This window comes from Ovis canadensis, chromosome 3, assembly GCF_042477335.2.
Source record: "Ovis canadensis isolate MfBH-ARS-UI-01 breed Bighorn chromosome 3, ARS-UI_OviCan_v2, whole genome shotgun sequence".
Taxonomy (NCBI): Eukaryota; Metazoa; Chordata; class Mammalia; order Artiodactyla; family Bovidae; genus Ovis; species Ovis canadensis.
This window is the reverse complement of record NC_091247.1, coordinates 119,307,372-119,332,563: the sequence shown is the minus strand read 5'-3', so window position 1 is coordinate 119,332,563 and position 25,192 is coordinate 119,307,372. Positions and strand designations below refer to the sequence as shown.

Genomic DNA, 25,192 nt, shown 5'->3' with positions numbered 1-25,192 from the left:
GGATGGAAGAGGAATGTGAACAGCTCCTAGAAGCTGAGAAAGGCCAGGAAAATTCTCTCCAGGGCCCCCAGAAAGAATACAGCTTTGCATCCTCAACTTTATCCCAGTGAAACCCCATTGTGGAGCTCCTGACCTCTAGAACTTTAAGATAAAATATTTTAGGGTTTTAACCCATCAGTTTGTGGTAATCTGTTAAAACAGAAATAGGAGAAAAATACTATAAAAGGATATATGAGGATAGGAGAGTTGATGAGCTTTTGTTTTCAAAGTTTGCATGTTTTTCATATAAGCTCTCTGTAACTTCTCCTTTCTCTGCTTTTAGCCCAGTTTTATCACTGTCCTTATGACTGCCATATTTCCATTCAATCCATAAAATTAAAAAAAAATGTGGAGAAATTATCTGGTTCACACATGAGAGCATTTTTTGTCCCTAAAAGAATATTACATGAAAATGTAAATGGCAGAAATTCAAAGAAATATACAGAGAAATTCCATCGTTTTTCTTGCTAAAATTTTAAATGAATAAATTTTCATCAGTTACATTAACATCAGAAAAGGACTTTGGAAAATATGTATATAGCTTGATGACTTTTAACACTGAAAGACAGAAAGAGATCCCAGGATAATATTATTGTCCCTTTACTATTTTATCCTCTTTTTATACCTTTACAGTAGTAGTAAAGATAAGTACTGGATTTTGAAATCTGAGACATATGCTGTAATTCCTGGATGGGAAAGAAAAGGGAAATCTTCAATGGGATTTTTTAATGTCAGCATCTTAAAATAAACTATCTCAATAAAATACACATGCATACCTGATATTATACCTAGGAAACCTGGAGGACAGCAGAGTCTTTACAGTTAATGAATTTACTAACAAGATTAGAAAGTGTGCTTAAGAAGTATGCATTCAACACTACCATTCTCAGTTCTATCTTATTTTGAAATGAGTGTAAACTGACTTTTGAAAGATTTGAAATTTAAATTAGGACAGATCATAAGGTTTCTTTGTATAGTTGACTTAAAAGATGATTTTTTACACAGAAGCATAAAATATGTATCTTCAATTACATGACTATTATGTTCTCAAATAAGTTGTACATTTCCTCCCCCCCCGCCCCCAGGCCCCCCACTCCACCCCCCACCCCCCGCTTTCCCAGCCGCCCCAAGGTCTCTTCTACTTATCTTGATGAATAAACAGATTAAAAATCTGCTTTTCTTTTTGCACATGGCCAAAACCCTGAAACTTTGTATATCTGATATTTAAACCATATGAAAACCTGCCACTGAACAGAAGAGATTATTTAGATGGAGAAAACACCACCAAGCAAATGGAAAGGAGCTAGTGCAAAGCATTCATACAGCTGGTTTCATTTCCCTCTAGCACCTTCTGGTGGCTAACTTGGTATATTGCTGATTTCTCTAGAATGAATAGGAAGAATTTACTGCAAACATTATTTAATGTTTGAGGTATTACTCAGTATCTTGATTATCCCTCAAAGCAGTCCAAATATTTTTTTTCCTGTAATTATGGTGATATGTCCATAAAATGACCATATCAGAAAAGATAATTTTAAGATTTCTTCCAGACCTTTTAGTTAATTTATTTGCAGGTATGGTGAATTTTTTGAAGGTTTGAACTCAAAAATATAATCGGATAAGGCAGAATCAAAAAGCAGGACTGTAGATAAATATACAAATACCCACATATGTGGTTTCAGCTTGGATTATATATGAAAGAAGAAATTTTAACAGAAAAATACCTTTATTTTAATTTTTTAGATTTAGAATGTGATATTATTTAGTGTCAGTGATATTCAACATTTATTGAGATCTTACATGAATGTCTGGGATAACATTAAAGTATGTTATAAATAATTTCATTTGGTTAAACAATAAGCTAATGATGTATGCATGTGTATGCATGCTATTATCTACATTTAATGGATAAAGAAAAGTAATGATTCATTGACATATTTAAAAATAATGAATAGAAAAACACAACAAATACTCAAATGCCCTCTCACATTCAAAGAATAAATGTATATATAAATGTACTCATTACCTAACATCATGTACATATCAAAGACCAAAATTGGGAAATTTAACATGAAAAAGTGTTAGTGGCTCAGTCATGTCTGGTTCTTTGTGACCTCATGACTGTAGCCCACAAGGTTTCTCTGTCCATGGGATTTCCCAGGCAAAAATACTGGAGTGGGTTGCCTTTTCCTCCTCCAGGGGCATTTTCCGACCCAGGGACTGAATTTGTGTTTTCTTTGTCTCCTGCACTGCAGGCTGGTTCTTTACTGAGCCATAGGGGAAACCCTGTTATGTATATGATATGTACATGTACATGATATAGTATGTACATGATATGTACATGATGTGATATCATGCCCATATCAAAGACCAAGATTGGGAATTTAACATGTAAAAGGCTCATTACTACATTGAAAGCATTCACTGTGTAAGTTGCAAAAGTTATAAATGAAACAATATCATGGGATACTGTTTTAACAGACACAAATGGCAGAAGTGCCAACACAAGTCCCTAAATCTGTATGAAGACACAGAAAGGAGAGATTTGGCTAGTGATCAGGATCTCCTGCTAATCCTCTATTTCCATGATCATTAAACATCCAAGGAATCAAAATTTGGCTCGCATCTAGATTTGCTGCAAGGAAAAGATACATAAGTCTGAAGAGCCAAACTTTTCAAAGTATTTATCGTAATTTAAGTTTTGAAATTTATTTACATTAAGCAGACAAAGATCATCGCTGTTTTGTTCATCACGGACCTCCCAACAGCCACCGTAGTATTGGGCACAGGGTGAGACGTGCTCAACATCTGCTCAGTCGCTCCACATGGCCTCTGCAGTCTGCCTGTCTCCTTAATGAACATCTCATCACAACTCTTCACACAACACCATCCTATGAAGCCAAAAATTTTCAATACTTTCCAACAGCATTAAATGTAACAAGTGGTGCAATTCTGCAAAAGTGAAGTGTTAATGCATACAGTCTTACTGTATTGATAGGCACTTCAGTAAATGGCAAGGTTTGATAAAGGAAAAGGGACTGAGAAGAGATATTTTTGTAGATCACATAGTCTCCCATGAGGGCAGAGACCACACCACTGCGACTTCTGCATCCTAGTAACCTGCTCAGTGTTTGGCACACAGTAGACAGACAACCAAATATTTGTTGAAGAATGAAGAACAATCAATAAATGAGACAGCTTATATATTTCACAGAGTGAAAGTGAAAGTCTCTCAGTCGTGTCTGACTCTTTGCGACCCCATGGAATTTTCTAGGTCAGAATACCACAGTGGATAGCCTTTCCCTTCTCTCCAGGGGATCTTCCCAACGCAGGGGTCGAACCCAGGTCTCCTGCCTCGCAAGCAGATTCTTTACCAGCTGAGCCACAAGGGAAGCCCAAGAATACTGGAGTGGGTAGCTTATCCCTTCTCCAGGGGTTCTTCCCGACCCGGAATCGAACTGGGGTCTCCTGCATTGTAGGCAGATTCTTTACCAGCTGAGCTATCAGAGAAGCACAGAGAGTTAATCACAAATCAGAAAAACACTAAGATTCTAAAAGGCAGAAAGATTATTTGGGATCACGAAGCTTGTCACCCAAAAGCTACAGCGGTACCCCTATGTAGACCCAGAAACAGAAAGAAAGTCTGCACACACTCATTTGGACTTAGCCTCATTGAGGCTTATGCCAAATACGCATGGCAAAGAAGGAGAAAAAAGAAATCGTTTGAAAGCTGAACTTCACGAGTAAGGTCTTGGCTAGAAAACTGCTATCCTCGTAAACATTGCATGATTTCCAAGGAACATGACAAAACTTCTATCAATAATGCCACAAGTTAAATACTTGGCCTAATTCAAGAATAGTTCAGATCATTCTTTTATTTAAACCATGTTCCCACATAAACAAAGCATAGAAACAGCCTGGACACTCTTCAAAAGACTCTAAAAGAACTCAATGATCCATATAATAACATTATTTAACAAAATTTCTCCCAGACTATAGAAGAATATTTTTCATTTTTTTCCATCAGTGCAATTTATGTGCAATTTTAATACTGCCCATTTAAAAAGAGTTTCATAGCCCTTCAGTAATCAAAACTTATTGTTAAGCAGCATTAATAGCATAATGCTTTGTAGAAACAAAGGTTTAAACATCAAAAAGCTGAAAGCTATCACATACCATATTAACAACATTTTCTTATACTACCTGGCACTTTAACATATAAATACACAACACGTACTTTTCTGGAAAGGACACAAGTATATTACTTACAGGAAGTCTTAAATCCTCTCTTCATTGAACAAAGGGTGCTTATAATTTCTATCAAATGAAGTGTCAGTCAAGCACAGCACACAGCGTAAAAAATACTGCCAAACACAACTGAAATTACTTCCATGTCTTTCATTTTCTAGAGACATCCCACTTACAATAAAACGAGAGAATAAACAAAAAATGTGCATCATGTTGAAAGGCTTGTTTGTGGGCTCCATCACTGCTGTTTTCAATGCAAACATTTGTCCAGCAGAAAATTGAGTTGAATTTCTGTTCCGTTTAAACACAAGGAGCACACAGTTTATGGCAACTGTTGGCACAAAGTAAAACTCACAATTCTTCCAAGGGTGCTATCCTTAATTTCTTGCCCTCAGAAAACCTAAGCAGTGCAGTGGTTTGCAGACTAGGTTAGGGTTGGCTCTCCAGAATCAGAAAAGCCTCTTTTCCTTCAATTAAAAGACTGAGATTTTACCCCCACCCCCAACAAATCAGATAAGTCTTGAACTGCTTTGTTCTTGAGTAAAAGTGCCTTGTAAATTGCTACATTCTTATACAACAATTTTCTAAAACAGTTGTTTATGTGCTAGTATGACTTTCGGCATTTCAGATTTTGAATGTAACATCTTAATTTCAATATAAAGGATGGTAATAGGATCACTGATTTTAAAAAGATAGAGGACTAAAGCTTCTCTCTTTACTCTCCATTAAATGTTTCATATTTTTATACCCATGCTTCTTACTTATAACTAACACTAATTTAAGTATAAAATGCGTACCTACATTACTGAATTATAGGATTTCATATATGAGAAATGGATATACATTCACATATGTGAGGGAATTAAAGGGAAAGTGAGTCACTCAGTCATGTCCAATTCTTTGCAACCCCATGGACTATCCATGGAATTCTCCAGGCCAGGATACTGGAGTGGGTAGCCTTTCCCTTCTTCAGGGGATCTTCCCAACCCAGGGATTGAACCCAGGTCTCCCACATTGCAGGTGGATTCTTTACCAGCTGAGCCACAAGGGAAGCCCAAGAACCCTGGAGTGGGTAGCCTATCCCTTCTCTAGGGGATCTTCCAGACCCAGGAATTGAACTGGGGTCTCCCACATTGCAGGCAGATTCTTTACCAACTGAGCTATCAGGGAAGCCCATGGGGGAATTAAGACAAATATAAACAGGTAATTTTAAATGTTTAATTACTCAGAATTTGCAGCAGACACAAATATCTTCATTATGCTAAAACAGGGCCAAGGAGCTACTGTCAAAGCGAACCAATTTTATGAGTAGCACATACACAAATAACTGTATTAAAAAGTGGGCAAAGAACTTGATAGATATTTCTTCAAAGAAGACATACAAACAACTAACATGTAAATTAAAAGATGCTCAACATCACTAATCATCAAGAACATACAAATCAAAATCACAGTGAGTGATCACCTCATACCTGTTAGGATGGCCACTAGGGGAAAGAAAAACAGAATATAATGTTCATAAGGTTACGGAGAAACTGGAACTTTTGTGCGCTGTTTATGATAATACAAAATGGTAAAATCAGTATGAAAATCAGCAGGCATTTTCTTCAAAACATTAAAAATAGAACTACCATATGACCCAGTAATCTCACTTCTGTGTATTTATAAAAAAGAAAGAAAAAAAAAAAAACCTGAAAGCAACCCTCAAAAAGACACTTGCATTCCCATGTTTATTATAGCATTACTCACAATAGCAGAGAAGTACAAAAAATCTAAACATTCACTGATGGATGAACAGATAACGACAATTGTACACACATGTAATGGAATGTTACGGGCCTCCATGGTGGCTCAGTGGTAAGGAATCCACCTGCCAGTGCAGGAGATGCGAGTTTGATCCCTAGGTAGGGATGATCCCCTGGAAAGGAAATGCAACCCAGTCCAGTATTCTTGTCTGGGAAATCCCATGGACAGAGGAGATTGATGGCTACAGTCTATGGAGTTGCAAGAATTGGACGAGTCTTAGCAACTAAACAACAACAACAACGGCATGTTATTCATCCTTCAGAAGGAAGGAAATCTCATATGCTATAATGCGTATGAACCTTTAGGACATTAATCTAAACAAAACAAGGCAGTCACAGAAGGACAAATACTGTGTGACTCCCCTATATGAGGTATCTAAAATAGTCAAATTCAAAGAAGCAGAAAATGGATGGTGATTGACAGACTGGTGGTGGGGGGGGAGGAAAATGAGAAGTCACTGTTCAGTGAGTATACAGTTTTGGTCATTCAAGATGAGAAACTTCTAGACGTCTGCTATACAACAATGTGCATATAGTTAATGCTGTACTGTACACTGAAAAATTTGACAGTAGATTCCATGTTATGTGTTTTTATTACATTAAAAAAGGGTAAAATCCAGAGGTATTCAATAATTCCCTATAGATACACATATGTACCCACTCATGCACAGACATATGTTTAATTTTCAGCAAGCTGCAAAACACAGTTTCTTTTACTCTTCTTATTATAGTGCTCCCTTAGAATAAACGTTACAAGCAGTTTCCTAAAAACCTTACTCCATAGGATTTCTGATTTCCTTCGTCATCCTATTTAATGGGGTTTGCCTCATCCCATTTAATATTAGTCAAAATATGGTGTGGGGGGATTTGTATCTCCCTTTGACAGATAAGAAAGTTGAGGCTTACACATGGTAAGAGGGAATAAATAGCATAGTTTAGATTGAAATTAGATATGTGGAGCTCTAGTTCAGGATTCTAACAATTTTTGTCCAAGAGAAAAATTGAGAATTTAGATTTATTCACTGGTAATTTGATTTGTTACTATAGGACCTTGAATGATAAATGATTTTAGTTGCTTAGATAAAATGCTTATAAATTTCTATGTCATGACTGAAAAATGTACAGGAAAATTAAAGGTCATAATTTCTGCTATTCCTCTAATGTGGTTGCTCTTGAGGATATTAAAGATGTATAAAGAAAGGAAAATTACATCATTTCCTTTTGATAAATGAAATCAGATTTCTTGAATTCCAAAACATTTTTAAAAAACAGGTTGAATTTCAAAATTTATTTAAAAAAACAAGTATTACAATATTTAACTTAAACTCTTATTTAGGAAAAAACACTGATGTCCTCAAGACTTACATAGATTGGAAAGAAGCTTGAAAAATGAGACAAAATTTCTTTGTAAGAAATTGACGAACTCTACGAGGTTCAAAGTTATAATTACAGGTTTTGTATATTGTAAATGTAACATAAATACATTGTACTTGTGAAGTACAATGATTTTTATTTTGGCTCTAAATCTTGATAATGGCCTCGGCTCTACAGACTTCTGAGAATTTGCAGTGCAGGTATGAAGTAGTTCATATAGGTATACCTAAGTATAATTTTATAAAGACCTCAAGTTCTCAAGATGTAAATAAAGGGCCTCCTACAACGATGATTGAAGGCCACATAACTTTTTTTTATCATTCAGCAAAGTAGCACACTACACAGAGAAAATACACAAAAAGTAAAAAAGGGCCAAGTCAGCAAAGCTTTGCTACTCAGCCCCTAAGTGCCTCCTCAATGAGGCACCCTGAATAGAGCAACAAAAGACACTGGAAAAAGACAAAAGACTTACTTCAGAAATGACCAATGGTTTAAAAATATCTAAAACTAGTGTTTTCAGTAACGCACCTATGCTCAGTCGCTCAGTCATGACAGACTCTTTGGGTTAGGATGTAGATCCCCTGGAGAACGGAGTGGCTACCCAATCCAGTATTCTTGCCTGGAGAACTCTATGGACAGAGGAGCCTGGCGAGCTGTAGTCCATGGGGTCGCAGAGAGTCAGACAAGACTGAGTGCCTAACACTTTCACTTTCACAGCCTACTTAAAATGGCAAAGACTCCCAAATTGTATGGGATACTTTTAAAAGGCATATCTTTGCAAATTTCCTTCCTAATAGCACATAATGAGGCTTGAAAGTAAAAATTTTAGTACAGAATAAAAAATTGAATTCAATAAGTTGAATCATGTATTATAAATAAAACCATAGATGTTATTGAATCTAATATATTTTAAATTTTCAGGGCTAAATGGGTAGCTGTTTAAGGCAGATGCCAGTCACAGAAATCCCTAAAGAAACAAATGTTCTAAGGTGGCCCTGTGTCACTTTCTCAGTCCTATCCGACTCTTTGCAACCCTATGTACTGTAACCCTCCAGGCTCCTCTGTCCGTGGAATTCTTCAGGCAAGAACACTGCTGCTGCTGTTGCTAAGTCACTTCTGTCATGTCCGACTCTGTGCGACCCCATAGACAGCAGCCCACCAGGCTCCCCCTTCCCTGGGATTCTCCAGGCAAGAACACTGGAGTGGGTTGCCATTTCCTTCTCCAATGCATGAAAAGTGAAAGGGAAGTCGCTCAGTCGTGTCCAACACTAGAGTGAGAGAAATAAAAAAAGAATAGAATCTCACAGATAGGTGGCGCTGCACCTTCAATTCTAAAAAGATCTGATAGGCTGTAGGACACAAAGCTGAATGAAGTCAAGATCAGAAACTAGATCAATTAATGGGAGATTATGCACAGGGCTCATTACAGTTCAGCATGTAGCTAGTAAACTGAAAACAATAATAAAATAACAGCCTCAGCTGATGAATTTCATAGGATAAATCTGAGTATAAGGTAGAGTTGCATTAGATCTTCTTCTCTATCCATTAATGCAGTATTATTTTGGATTTATCTTCTTAGCTTCATTTCCCAAATTTCTAAGTTATACAGATTTGACATCTTTATGCCTTATATCCTCAATCTAGATTTTGAGAAGCAGAGTCTGTAACAGAGACTGGAGAAATTCTCTGGACTTTCTCCAAATGTCTGTCACAAGCCATGCATTATACATATAATAAATAATATTCCCAGAAGAAAACAGAAAATATGTATGTTTATGATCTCCATAAAATAGTATATTTTCTACCATGCAGAAAAAATATTTCCTCAATGTAATAATGTTATATTATACAAATACATAATAATAATACACTTTGCTATGCTAATAATGCGCTTTAGTCATGTCCAACTCTTTGCAACCCCATGGACTGTAGCCCGCCAGGCTCCTCTGTCCATGAAGTTTTCCAGGCAAGAATACTGGAGTGGGTTGCCATTTCCTTCTCCAGGGGATCCTCCCAACCCAGGGACTGAAACTGTGTTTTTTGGGTCTCCTGCATTGGCAGGTTCTTTACCACTAGCTCCATCTGAGGAGTCTTATAATAATAATCGTAACAAGAATAACAACTAAGGCTTATTGGGCACCTAATTTTGCTAGGAAATATTATTGGCCTTTTTCAGAAATGATGAGAACACATTTAGGGACTTCTCTGGCAATCCAGTGGTTAAGACCTTGCCTTCCAGCGCAGGGTATGAGTTCCATCCCTGGTCAGGAAGCTAAGATCCCACATTCTCTGCGGCCAAAAAACAAAAGCAATATTATAACAAATTCAATAGAGACTTTAAAAAATGGCCCACATAAAAAAGTCATTAAAAAACAAAATGAACAATGAATTAATAATGAAAATGAATAATATTAACAAACAATGAATTACTTAGCTGTCAGTATCCATTGAACTGGCAAATATTAGAGCTAGGATTCAGATCCAGACTTTCTGACCATAATGTCTATGCTGTCATCCACCACGAGATAGTATATACATTGTTGTATTTCCATTTCTGGCTTGTACATTTCCATTATTAATCTTAGATTGGAAAGAGATAAAAAGCAAGGATGCAACAGAGGAAATAAAGACATCAAAAAGTCACACAGTAAAGATCAGAAAGGAAGATTATTAAAGGTACCTTTAAAGCATGATAAAGAGTATAAAATGGAATAAGCAGGGGTGCTTTCACTCAGCATTTCATGAGCGTCATATACTCTATATGTTACCAAACACCATTTCTAATTTTTGGTTCACTGACTTTCACTCAAATGTGTAATTAAGAACAGATATATTACTAAAATCAAGCTTTGGAATACTATTTTACGATGCAAAAGTTACTCACTCTGTAAGTTTTAAACTGTATATAAAACTGAATATACATTATAAATCAAATTTTAAAACTATAGGGATAGGCACAGATACATACCATAGATAATTTCTGAACACAACATATTTTTGTGAGTGAAGATATTTTTATAACTGGATAGAAAACCAAATGTTTGAAGAAACCAGAAACTAATGCATACACACATCTACCTCCCTCTTTCAGATGACTGATTACTTGCTGTTTTCTTCTATCTAAATGAATATGTGAACACACAGAGCTGGCAATGCATAGGTATGCTGCTTAAGTCAACTGTAACCAATGGAAGGGCCATTTCTGGGCCTTCACACTGCCTCAGCGGAAGAACACTAGGCCTGAACTAGCTTCCATGGTGACGCAGCTCCAGAGTGGAAGGACAGGCAGTGTCTGACCCGAAGGCATCTGGGCCCACAGCTGCAGTGCCCATGAGCATTGGCACCATCACAAAACAGTCCAATAGGACCCAGCCACATGCTCACTTTGTTGAGAAAACCAGATACAGCTCCAGAGCATGATTTATGAAATTTAGCTGTATATAATTGTGTTAAGTGATCTCCATCACCACCCTTTCCCCTTTTTTTAATGTGTAATTTGCATGGATGAGTTTGCTTTATTTGTATGCAAACTCTGAAACAATGGTTGGTGTGTGTGTGTGTGTGTGTGTGTGCGTGTGTGTTTAGTTGCTCAGCAGTGAACAACTTCGTGACCCCATGGGCTGTAGCCCTCCAGGCTCCTCTGTCCATGGAATTTTTCAGGCAAGCATAGTGGAGTAGGTTGCCATTTCCAGGGGATCTTTCCAACCCAAGGATGGAACCCACATCTCTTGAGTCTCCTGCAGGCGGATTATTTACCACTGCAGCATTACTTCACTATTATCGAAAGAAGTTAATTGTTTGGCATTTTATACAAATGAAGCCTTATTTGAAAAGAAATGTCCATAGTTGGGCACTTATAACTATCAGTTATTAAGAATCCAACAGGCAAAACTAAGATTGTAAGCACCTTTAGGTCACTGCAAATATATTCTTGTTAGGGCATCAGATTAATACTTATCTTACTGGAGTCTCAATTCTAATTATCAACAGAAGTGGCCTTTCATTGGAAACGCTTTTTGGACCTCAGCATTTATTGGTCCTGAACTTATCCGAGGTCAGCATCTTCCTGCTTCCTGATATAAAGATAGGGCTTTCAGTGTATTTTACTTTAGAGGGAGCCTGGGTACATTTAGAATGGTGCTTTCTAGAAACAATGAGTATTTACAAGTAGAACAAATTCACAAGGGAAAACATTATATGATAAACATACAATGGTATCTTCCATCCACTTAAATCTTCCCTTAGTCCAGCATTCTTTTTTTCTGTTGGCTTTCCTTTAGTTTCTGCTGCTTATTTTCACAAAAATCTCCTCTCTCTGAAAAGGAGACTGCGGCTTAAAGGGTGTACCAAAGCTAGACATGATAAAGTGCAATATTAGAAAATAATATAAGACATCTAAACCAGAATTTGCTTTTACCATGCTCAAATTACAGGTGGTTTAAATGACCTGGAGGTTGAAGAAGAGATGCACATAGTCTTAATTCAAAAGAACTAAAAGCTTTTTAATGGAGTTACGGGTTTTGAAAAAATAGAGAGGGAGGGGGAGGGAGAGAGAAAGCGGAGGCAGAATGAGCTCACTGTAAACAGCTCTACAAATAGTCCACCAGAGAAAGGATAAAACCAAATACAGGAGGCAATGAATCAGAAAACAAGAAGATCACACTTGAGGGTAAATAACCTTAGCTCTATTTGTTGGCACAGAGGCTGAGTAGTAGAAGACTAATCAGAAAGTTCCTGAGAGCTGACTTAGTGGTCGCTTAGTGGCCACTGGGGTAGCAGTTTTTATCTAAGACTGGAAATGAAGACAACTGTTCCCTAAACCTAAAGACTGAAAAGACTGGACCAGTGTTCAAGATGAGAGCCTAGAATTGATAAAAAGAGGACAGTAGCATCCCCAAGCAGACTGTCAAACATTGCATGCCTGCATCTCACTGGATATAACCAAATAACTACATCTGATGAATGACAAGCAATTTTAGCTTCCACTCTACAATTTCCTCCCACTGTGAGAAGAAAGGTTCCAGGACTAACAGGACAGCTTCAGACCCCTGGGAGGGAAAGAGAGAGAGAGAAGCAACAGACAGGCATCTAGGGCTTAAAAGGATGGCTGCCTTCTTTGGCTCTCAGGGGATGGTAATAAAAAAATTATCACTAGATTCACAGCAATGGGGGTTCCAGCTAAAAGCTTCTAGTCTGTGGATACCTCCTTCCTCAGAGATCCCTTGTCCCACTGACATCCTGGCTAATCTTCTTTAGGCAGCTTAAGAAACAAGGCTGACAGGACATCAGGAGTGTCTGCCCTTCAGCCTCCCTTGACACCACACTCCATGCCACAGACGGAGATAAGGTCCTGGATGGGATTCCTTCCAGTTTTAAGTTATAATTTCAAGATCAGTTCAAAGTTCTTGCCCCTTGCCCCAGATTTTAAAAGCAAAATGATGAGAAGAGAAAACTAGCCCAATATTCTTCCTACTTTCACTGATTTCCTTAGAGTCAGGGAAAGATAACTTTAACATCGTTACAGTAATAGTGAAGACTGGGAATTTCTCATGAGAGTAGTTATGTACAGACAACAAAAGGCAGGGCAGAGGCCATAGCCAAAATAAATAAATAAATAAAATATAAATTTAAAAAATAAGCAAAAAAAACAAAAACAAAAACAAAAACAAAAACAAAAACCCCTACCAATGAACTAACCAAAAACATTCTTCTACGTCAGTCCAGAGGCATGGGGTTAGGTCACACTAACAAGAGTGAAGGATACATGAGTCTCTGAGGTCCCACCGATAATTCTAATGCAAAGTCACAGAGGGTCTGCAGATGACAGTGGGATCCTAAGTGGGTTTGATGTTTCTCAAAATGCAAAGCATTTTGAGCTTTGTTGCATACTGAGACAGTTCAATTAGCAATTATTTCCACAATGCACAATGTTTAGTGATTTCATTTCTTTGAGAAGTGCAAAGTAACACAGTATTTGACAAGGATTTTTATTCAGTTTGTTGTTTTATAAGGTCATTGGGTTGAAATGGAATCAAGAAATATCATGGTACAAAAGTTCTGATCAACAAAAATTGAATAACTTCAAAATTCTTAGAAACGACTTTTTAAACTATGTTTAAAGGTAGCTGCCAGAAAAAGAAAAGCTGACTCAAAGAAATTTTGCCAAGTATATTAGATTAGTTCATTTAATCCACTGCCAAGAGCTAGAACAAGGAAAACACTCAAATCATGTCTAGAAATACAAGTAATGTGAAGTACTATCTTTCTAATTTGTTACAGAATTCCACGAAAATTCAAGAGAGCCTGAACAAAGAACACACGTTCTTGTCTATGTGCATGTCAGAGACACTCTACCAGGACTTTGTTCTTGATAACTTTTCTATTAATTTGTTCATTAAACTATGGTTGTGTAATACTGATATATTTCTAAACACTTGTAAGTAATTTCTACTGGTACCTATGGCGGGGAGGGAAGCAAGATAAATCACATTAAAATCCATTTACCAGATGTAAAAATTGGTACAAAGAAGACAAGTGAGTTTCAACATCACAAAGAACATTGGCAGATTCAAACTTGAACTTAGTCTTCTACTTCTGCTTTTAATCCTTAAGAGTCGGCAAGCTGTAGGGCATCCAAAATGTTATTTATTTGACAAGAGTCCCAAACAGGTAACAGCTGCCCAGAATCAAGTCCAGGGAGAAAAAAACAAGTTTTAGAATCACAAAGTAAGTCTATGTTAGATGTAAAATTTTTGCTTCATAATCAAGAGAGTCTGTGCAAAAGCATTTTGTTTCTTAAGTGATTTTAAGTGTTCTGGAGAGAGCTGAATCTTTATTGACTTGAAGTGTGTTATAGTTGAAATACATTAGGATATTTAAAAGAAAAAAGTAAACACTCTAACAAGAATAATCATCAGCTGATTTTTTTTTGGTGGGGGGGTTAGAATCCATTTACTAACTATTGGCTTTCAAAATGCAGCTTTCTAAGACATATACTACTACCAAAAGTTATTATTTTAAAAAAGTACTGTTGAGGTGTATGTATCTGTCCAAATTATGGTTTTCTCCAGATACATGCCCAGGAAAGGGACTGCTGGGTCATATGATAGTTCTATTTTAGTTTTTAAAGGAATTTGCATACTATTGTCCATAGTGGCTATACCAATTTATATTCCCAACAACAGTGTGTGTGTGTGTGAGTGTGTGTGTGTGAAGTTACTCAGTCGTGTCTGACTCTTTGTGACTCTGTGGACTGTAGCCTACCAGGCTTCTCCGTCCATGGGATTCTCCAGGCAAGAATACTGGAGTGGGTTACCATTTCCTTCTCCAGGGGATCTTCCCAACCCAGGGATCGAATCCGGGTCTCCTGCATTGGAGGCAGATGTTTAACCTCTGAGCCACCAGGGAAGCCCAAGGAGGGTTACTTGTAACACTGGACAAGGTATAGAAGCAACCTCAATGTTCATCAACAGAGGAATCGGTAAAGAAGATGTGGTATATCCATACGATGGAATATTACTCAGCCATAAAAAGGACAAAATAATGTCATTTGTAGCAACATGAATGAACCTAGTGATTTTCACACTGAGTGAAATAAGTCAGACACAGAAAGACAAATAACATGATACTGCTTGTATGTGGAATCTAAAAAAAAAAGAGGGGGGTTACAATGAACTTATTCACAAAACAGAAGTCAAGTCATGGATGTAGAAAACAGCCTCATAGTTACCAGAGGATAAGCAGGAGAAGCGATACACTGGGAGACTGGGATTGCCATAAACACACTACTGTATGAAAGCAGGCAACCAATGAGAAACCACTGTGTAGCACAGGACCTCGACTCAATATTCTGTAATGGCCTGAATGTAACAGGAAAATAACCTAAAAACAAGGGAACAGATATGCACACATGTAGAACTGATTCACTCTGCTGTATACTTGAAACTAACACATTATAACTCAATGTACTCCAATGTTTTTTTAAAGTAATGTGAGCTGAGATTTGTCTCTGCTGATGCTCATATGAGGCCCACAGTAGCAGAGCTCAAGATTCTAGATAGTTCTTCTGGGTTCATGTTGTATAACTGGGCCTACTGAATTTGGCTCACTCTTTAACATTAACAAGTTGAACAGAGACAGATTAAAAGATCACTGGAAATTATATATGGAAGAAACACACACACCTTTTAATTAAGCACACATTTATTGAGTGTCTACTCCATGTCGGGCACAATGCTAATTGCTGGAAACAGAAAATCAACATTGAGAAGGTTGCAATTTAACAGGAGGGTGTGAAACACTTCTATTCAAAAGTCCTTTGCCAGACTATGACAGTGGCAATACACAATATCTCAGTTTCTAAATGATCAGGCAGGGATATAACTAACTCATCATTTTGTTGTAATTAAGAAGAAACTGCATATAAAGAATATTTTATACTTTAAAACACTATGTTTGACATAATCCCTTGCTATGCCTATCAAATATGGTACCTAAAATACTTTACTGAATTTATCCTTACATTGCTCCCATTCCACTCTATTGCATGGCTCTTTAAGGTACTGGATGTTTACAAACATGATGCCTTGCAGAGCAGACACGGAGTAGGCAACCAGTCATTATAAATTAAAATGTGCAAGAAAAGAAAGTTGAAACTGCTTGGTAGTAAGAGAAAAAAGGTAGGATTCTAGCTAGTACCTTGAAAAGAGAATAGGAATTTAGTAGATAATTGAAAGCTGGCAAAACATCTACTTGCCTGCGAACGAGCAACATGCAAAACAAACAAACAAACAAACAAAAACCACCTTTTTCCTCAGATGTTATCATCCTGGGTCTGCTTTATCTTTTGATTTCCAGCGTGAGAATATGATCAGGGCTAGGGAAGACAATCGTAATAACTTACCACTTGGCAGGTTAGAGGGTGCACATTAAAAGGCGAGTGCCAAAGAGGTGTCAGTAATAGATGGAGGGCAGAGATCAACAGGTCGAGTTTGTCTCTAACTTGAGGAAAGTCTCCTTATGTGGAAATGAGAAAACGATCTCAGTCTTTGAACAGCTCTTGGGAAATATAGTATGCACTGCTAGAAGTTCAATTTACTCATTAAAGTTTTAATGTGATTTTTCACCATTCATAACGGAGATCTGTTAATGTTAACTGAGTTTTCCAAAATGATTAACCAGGCTTTCTGAAGTAGTTTGCATAGTGATAAGTCTACCTAAAATTTTATTAAGTTTTTTTTAAATCGTATCTCTCAGCTACACAACAGGGTAATCTTCTTTGATATAAAGTATGAGTCATAAAAGTTAAAGGTTGTTCAATAATAACTTTCCTGTCTTTATAAAGGAATTGTAAAGTCTCAACTGTAGATATCATACACTGCAAGAATATCCTCTATTCTAATAGCTTTGATGGGAAAACACAATCAAAATGGATAGACACATCAAAGGCTTATTCCAATTCAGGAAAGAAGTAAGCTGAAAACATGTAACTTAAAAAATAAGATGGGTATTATAAAATATCTGAAAACGCATATAAGACTAAGAAAATACAGAGACTAAAAATGTTCATTATTAATAACTGACAGCTGTACATCCTCAAACTGTGGCTAGGACATTAAGCTCCTTGACGGCATTAACTCGGACTGTTTGCAATCAGCATTTAAAACAGTACTTATGATTTCAGTGAATCATGCCTGAACTAAGGGCAAAAAACGACCTAGGTGAAACCAACTAAGTACCCTATCTGGTGGGAGCTGCCAATAGCCATATTATCTCCTTTTCCCCCATGAAACTGTGTCCAAGAATGGAACCACGTAGAGGAAAGTAATGCTAAGAAATGGACAGATAAGTCTGTGAGTCCCTTTCTGTTTTGTAAGTAAAGTCCATTTGTATCTTTTTAGATTCCACATATAAGAGATGTCAACAGAGAATGAACTTACAGTTGTGGGGGCGGGGGAAGGATAAGGGAAGGGATAGTTAGGGAGTTTGGGATAGACATGTACACACTGCTATATTTAAAATGGATAACCAACAAGGACTTACTGTACAGTGCAAGGAACTCTGCTCAATGTTATGCAGCAGCCTAGATGGGAGAGGAGTTTGCGGGAGAATGGATACCTGTATATGTATGGCCCTTCACTGTTCACCTGAAACTATCACAGCATTGTTAACCAGCTATACTCCAATATGAAATAAGAAGTTAAAAATAAATTAATTTTAAAAGGAAAAGGAAAGATAACATTTTAAAATATAATTTTGGGGACTGGGTCTAAAGCCATTTTACAATTTTAAATTTCTGAGTTTTGTTAGCCAATAAATTCCCTTTGAATTTCAAGCCAGTTTGAGCTAGTTTACATCATTTATTTCACTATCATGAGAGAAAGACTTCTGGTTAATACATATGCAAACATGATAAATATACTGTCTCCTTTAAGCTAATATAGAAATATAGTTAGTGTAATATTAGGGCAACAATAAGATTTCTCCATTATGCTTTTCACTGTCTCTGGAACCTTAAAAATGACTTACATTGTGCTATTAAGTTCCTAAAATGGTATCATAAGATCTTATAAATATAAAAAATATAAACTAGATTTAAAATGCAAATATCCTAGAAAGAAGTAGTGCTATTATAGAAACTTACAGATGAGTGGGAAATTTCTAGACACACTAAGGGTCTTTGAGATGATGGTATAAGTCAGAGAACAGACAGAAGAAGGCTCTTTGCAACGTTGGAAATAAAAAAATCCCTTACACAATTTCTTTAGTTATTTAGACTTTTTTTGGAATACACTTTTAGCCAATCTAGTTTACTAATGTCCAGTTTGTTACAATGCAGTCCAGTCCACTTTACTTTAGCAAATATTGAGAGCTGGCTTTTTATTATTGTTACCCTTAGCTATTAATGAGTATACAAAAATCCACTGACTCTTTAACAGGAGCATTTTCCTCTGAAAAAAAAGCTGGTAATTTTTGCTATTTATATGGCAGTTTTTATGGAATTACATGAATTCTTTTAAAGGATTTAAGAGCAACAATTGTTGGATTATTATGGGATTTCCAGAGAATGTGTACCCAATATTATTAAGGAAATCAAATAGGAATCAGAGCGGCTGGACCAAATAGCATTTGGGATATGGTAGCTTTCGTTTGTGCTTCAAAGTGTGTAAGCTTTGTTACCAATACCTTATAAACTCCAGATTGGCACTACTGCTAGTAATCCAATCTATGTGAATCACTTCTCAATTATTCTTAAGTGCTACACAGATATATGCATGAATACACACACACACAAGCACGTCTCTAATCTTAAGCTTTTAAATACATTTAAATATTAATAAAACCAACAGCTCCAATACTTTGGCAATCTAATGTGAAGAGCTGACTCATTGGAAAAGATCCTGATGCTGGGAAAGACTGAGGGCAGGAGGAGAAGGGGGCAACCGAAGATGAGATGGTTGGGTGGCATCACCAGCTCTATGGACATGAATTTGAGCAAACTACAGGAGATAGCAAAGGACAGGGAAGCCTGGCTTGCTGCAGTTCATAGGGCTGCAAAGAATCCAACATGATTCTGACTAAATAAGAACAAAACTAATAGAGAAGAAAGTTCTTTATCCAATGTAAATACAACAATGAACCAGGGACACGAAAACAGAAAAGATCTCAGTTGAACATTATTTTAATGTGTTCATTTGATATATGTTTAATTGATATTCTATGACTTAGATTAATTTCAAAATGGCAGGGATCTCACCAAGATCACCCATTCCATTCTTCTAGCACTACAAGCAAGAGGAATGACACACGAGAAGTCAAAGTTTGTGCAGGAGGTAATGCAAACGATTGTTGGCAAGATTAGCAGCATTAAAATAAAATCCTGCGGTCCAACCGTCTTTTTAGTTTTGCAGCATTTTTAAGTGATTTATTCTGCAGAAAACATCCATTTCCTTCTGCTCACAAATCATTTTTCTATTGTCAGGATCATGCTTTATTTACAAAATTACTGCTGTTTCAATGATTTTTTAACTTTTTAGAATTCTCAAAAAAGGAATTCTACCCTCTCCTGACCAAGGTGTGCATATATGTCTGAAACCAGGCCAACTGGACTTGTTCTCTCAGGAATTTGAACTCTCCTAAGTTTGCATGCAGAAAAGGAAAATGTTATAAATATTTTGCAAAATTTTGATGATTTCTTACATACCTTGCCATATGACTCAGTGAGCTCACTCTTAGATGTTTACAAAAGAAAATGTAAATATACATGTACAAAACAATCTGTATGCAAATGTTCAAGACAGTTTTATTCAGAATATATAAATATAAGGATGAATCCTATAACTACAACTGATGAATGGATAAATGAATTGTGATAAATGGAATACTCTTCCACAATAAAAGTAAATAAATTACTAATATATGCAATACATGGATGAACTTCAAAAATATGTTAAATAAAAGGAAACTCAATCTTAAATACTCCATAATTCCCCTTATAGGCTTCCCTGGTGGCTCAGTGATAGAGAATCTGTCTGCAATGCAGGAGGTGCAGATTTGATCCCTGGGTTGGGAAGATCACCAGAGAAAAAAAATGGCAACCTAGTTCAGTACTCTTGCCTGGGAAATCCCATGGACAGAAGACCATGGATGCAGTCCGTGAGGTCACAAAAGAGTCGGACATGATTTAGCAACTAAGCAACAATTCCACTTATATAACATTGTGGAATTAAAAAAAAAAATAGAGAGACAGAAAACAGATCAATTGTTGCCAGGAGCTAGGAAAGGAGAAAGGGATCAAAGATGAGATGAGATGAGATGAGAAAACTGTATGAATAGGGAATGCTCTAGATTATAAGGAATATTTATATTGTTGTGGTGGATATGTGCTGTGTGTCCTAAGTTGCTCAGTCATGTCCAACTCTTTGTGACCCCATGGGCTGTAGCCCACGAGGTTCCTCTGTCAATGGGGATTCTCCAGGCAAGAATACTGGAGTGGGTTGCCATGTGGTGGATATAGGACTATTTATATATGTATTGATCAAAAAGAAAATTCTATAACTGGACTCTAATCTCTCATGCTTTTTAACTTATAAATTCCTTCTTACTTTTCAAGGTCCAGTTCAACCATCTACCACTTCTTTTGGAAAGCCCTTAATCCCTAACTTATCATTTCCATCTCTTTCTTCTCAAGCTCCTGTCACATATTTTATTTCTCACCTTATGGCCCTATTATGATTTTATTCCTTTCATTCTAGTCTATAAGTACTCTGAGGGCAGGAATAACCTCTCATTACTCCTTTTATCCATGACATGTGACATAAGTTTTCCATATGCAGGCACTTAACTCAAATTTTATTTAATGCATGAGAGATTAAGGGAATGAGTCAAAGCGAAATACAAATCCATGAGTTCATACAATTCTGAAACTGTGAAAATATGAAATTAAAAGGGTATCTCTGACAGCTTAATGTGGTAAGTTGAACTTGGGGCCAAAAAATAATCATCATCTTCCTTTTACAGATGAATAGACTGAGATTAATCAACTTGGTTATGTATACAACTCACAAGGAATCCGGACCTACATGTAGGAGAGTCTGACTCCAATGTCCCTGATTTTAGTTACTCTGCTTTATTTCAGCCGTTTCAGCCTGCTCATCCCTGTCGGGAGATGCCCCAAGACAAGCATGAGGGCAGCTGTAGGGAGAAGGAAGAAAAGACGGATGACAACACAGGGATGATGCATCGAGGGGCACAGAGAGGGCTGGGAGAGTGATGGGCTCAAGGAAGCCAGGAGAAACAGAGGAAGATCAGAGGAGTGTGGGAGTTAATCACACAACCCAGACTCCTCCAGGCTAGGAGAAATTACAGGAGAAGGATACCAAGACGTGCTGACTCCTCCGGGAGACAGAAACTGGGTCAGAATCAGAAATATGCAGCTCTGTACTAAGGGAGTCAGCTTCCAGAGGGAGGATCCCACAAGAACCTTTCAATTGTGTAACCAAAGATGAAGCCAATAAGCACAAATAATGAGTTAAATGAATTAGCAGTAGTTGGAAATAACAGTGCAATGCACACGAGTTAGTAATAAAGCACAATCGCTTCCATGATGCTTGTATTCAAGCAACATCAGACTATATCAACAGGTGAACACACAGTGTAGGAAGCCTTTCCCACACGTCACTCCATGTCATTACTCAGCCAGCAAATGTGTTTGCATCTATCATGTCTCAGGCACACAAGCAGTCACCAGGGATAACAGGAAGAAAGAGGAAGGGTCCCTGCACTCAACAAGCTCAGAGTCTTGCCACATGCCTCACAGAAGAAAGAATAAGAGCATCACATCATGCATCTCCTAGAGAACCGCAAGATTCTCACTCAGAAACAACACAGAAAAGCCGCTCTAGGTAGGTTTGGGAATTTTAAAAATATCTTCAGGGAAAGGTTCATGACTTACCAGAAATTCCTTCTTAAGATGGAGCTAGTGCCACTTGTTAGGAAGCCAGAAAAACTTTCTAAAAGCAGGAAGCACCCAGCTAAGGGGCTTTTTGTTGGTCACAGATCTTACAGAAAATCCAGAAAGTATGGATGGCGCATAAGTCCTCATGTACTCCAGTAACTACTGGGCTCTCTGATAGATGGCATCATGCCTTACTGCCAAGAGTGAACGTGAAAACACCTGAAAATTCTCCTTAGTGCTTCTCATCCTGTGAATGGTAAGAGAGGCCCATGAGCACCACCTCCTTTCTACCCTACACCTACAGTTCCAAACGCAGGACGTGGCTATGAGAGGCTAGCTGCCTAGAACAACACGCGCTGCAGCATGAGGAGCCTGTCTCAGCACTTGGTACCGAGAACACCCAGCTATGGAGAGCAGTGCCTGAGGGAGACGCAGGTTCCAGGGGGGAGATGGGGAAGGTCAGTGGATACAGACAACATTGTTCTACTTACTTACTCTTCCACTTTCTCCAAAGGCTAGCCTGATGTATTAATCACTCATTTCTGCGAAACAAATCACAAATTTAGTGGCTCACAATAACATGCTTATTATTTCACAATTCCCACTGTCAGGTGACCAGGCAGACTAGACTCTGCTTCGGGATCCATCCCAAGGCTGTACTGCAGGCACTGTCCAGGGCTGGGGTCTCACCTGAAGGCTCAACTGGGGAGATATCTGTTTCCAAACTCACACAGTTGTCAGCAAAGTTCAGTTCCTTCCAGGCTGTTGGACTGAGGACTCCATTTCTTACTGGCTGTGGACCAGAGGCCCCCCTTTTAAATCCAAGAAGGCTCATCTTAATTCGAAACAATACCAGTAATAGTGTTACATGGGCAAAGGATGTCTTTTTGGGCTACAGGCCCAGATTATTTAAAGTGGGAGCAGATCTTTTTTGGGAAGTCGTAGCCATAGGTTTTCTTCCTTTTAATTTCTATACTGATGAAATGTGAGTTTTATATTCATTCAACAAATATGTATTTCTTTAAGAGTATTTTTTTTTAAGAGTATTGTTTTAAGTTTAGGAAATACACTGGCATCAAAACAGACAAAGTTGTGTTTTTAAAAAAACCTACATTCCAGTAGGGGATAAGCTCCTAGATGGTTGGGAGATTTGATCAAAGATTATATTTATTGTGTGTTTACTGGGTGCCAGACAATGGACTGTTTTACATGCATTTTACCATTAAATGTCTATTCTACTCAATACACATATAATTTGATTTCCTTATATATTAGATAGGGCTTCCCAGATGGCTCTGGTGGTAAAGAATCTGCCAGGCAATGCAGGAGATGCAAGAATTGCAAGTCTCTCTCTGGGTCAGGAACATCCCCTGGAGGAGGAGATGGTAACTCACTCTAGTATTTTTGCCTGTGAAATTCTATGGACAGAGACACCTGGTGGGGCTACAGTCCATGGGGCCACGAAGAGCACACTCTAGCCTAGCTTAACTTTATATATTAGATACTATTCTACAGCCTGTTTAGAGTAAGCTATCTGTGGTAGCCTAGTAAGCTGGGGGTATATATGTTTTGATCTCTGGTCGTTTATGATTCCAAAGTCTGTAAATCACTAACTCTCACTATATACCACATTTAGTTCGGAGAGCCATCAGTTTGGGAAACACATGAACAGAACGATGAAAAATATTAAAGCATTAGAAATTGACAAAGACCCTAATCAAACCTTAAACAGGTTGCTCTAAGGCCTCTTGACCAGACCTTGTCCTTGGGCCCTGTCATCAGCCTGCCAAGCTCAGCTGTAGCATCAATTCTACTGAGTCCATTTAGTGAGGATCCGTCCACCCTTGATATCTGACCACTCCGCCTGACTTCAGCAAGAACCCTCCCCTTCCCTCGATGCCTCCTCTTCGTCTTTTGTATCCACTGACTATAATACCCCTCCTCGTCCTTGCTGCATTCAAAGTTGAGTCTATCTCTCCTCCTTATTGTGAAATCTCGACATCTACACAGCAGTTCTGAATGAAGTCTTCCTCGCCATTTTAACAAGTGTCTGAACAACTTTTTCTTTAAAAAACATTAAGTATATACGTATCAAGGAGGGCTAGGCAAACCAGAGGTGGCTCTAAGAGAGGCCATTCGTGTAAAGGAAGTCTGCCAGTTGGCTTTATTTGTAAACATGTGGTATGGACACTGAGATTGGTTGTTGTGTACGACAGATTATAGACTCGGAGAAAGGAGGGGCTTTTTTTATACCCAGCCCTGGGGTAAAAAATATCAGCCATGACGACACTTGGTCACAGAATTCTATTGCAGGTACAAGGATTCTGGAAGAGAAAACTGAGATTTCTAGGAACAGAGATCACAGACACTATGAACCTTGATAATAAGGAGAGAGCAGGGGATTGCACTGCAGTAGAGAAGACAATGGCACCCCACTCCAGTACTCTGGCCTGGAAAATCCCATGGACGGAGGAGCCTGGTGGGCTGCAGTCCATGGGGTCGCTGAGGGTCGGACATGATTGAGCAACTTCACTTTCACTTTTCACTTTCATGCATTGGAGAAGGAAATGGCAACCCACTCCAGTGTTCTTTCCTGGAGAATCCCAGGGACAGAGGAGACTAGTGGGCTGCCATCTATGGGGTCACACAGAGTCGGACACGACTGAAGTGACTTAGCAGCAGCAGCAGCAAAACCTCAGGGACCTGCATGGTGTCCCAATTATTCTGCTGCTAAGAGACACAGTATCCTAAGTATTTCTCATGTATCCTATTAGAATGTCGTGTCCCTCAGAATTAAAGATTGTAAGCAGAGGCAGATGCTCTTTCATTTGAAGGACATTAAAAAGGGTACCTAGAGAAATAAACTAAACTCTGCAATCCAGAAAGCCATAGGGCATAATGTCTTTTGGGGAGAAGAGTACAAGTCTAAAGCAGGAGATAAAATGGATATTTTTTGTGAGCACAGCTACCAGGACAATAATACCACAAGCCTGGTATTTTCAAGGCTAATCAGGTATGAAAGATGGTAACAGGTGTTGCCTAATAGCATAACAATAAGTAAAATATTCTGTGACTCCAGCAAAACAGTTCAGTTCAGTCGCTCAGTTGTGCCGACTCTTTGAGACTCCATGAACCGCAGCACACCAGGCCTCCCTGTCCATCACCAACTCCTGGAGTTTACTCAAACTCATGTCCGTTGAGTCGGTGATGCCATCCAACCATCTCATCCTTGGTTGTCCCCTTCTCATCCTGCCCTCGATCTTTCCCAGCA

General features: G+C 38.0%; 1 protein-coding gene across 2 annotated transcripts in view; it reads right to left on the bottom strand.

The window, feature by feature from the left end:
- NAV3 (neuron navigator 3) overlaps positions 1 to 25,192 on the bottom strand; it is a 902,370-nt gene that overhangs the window by 487,433 nt on the left and 389,745 nt on the right. The gene's annotated exons all lie outside the window — the stretch shown is intronic.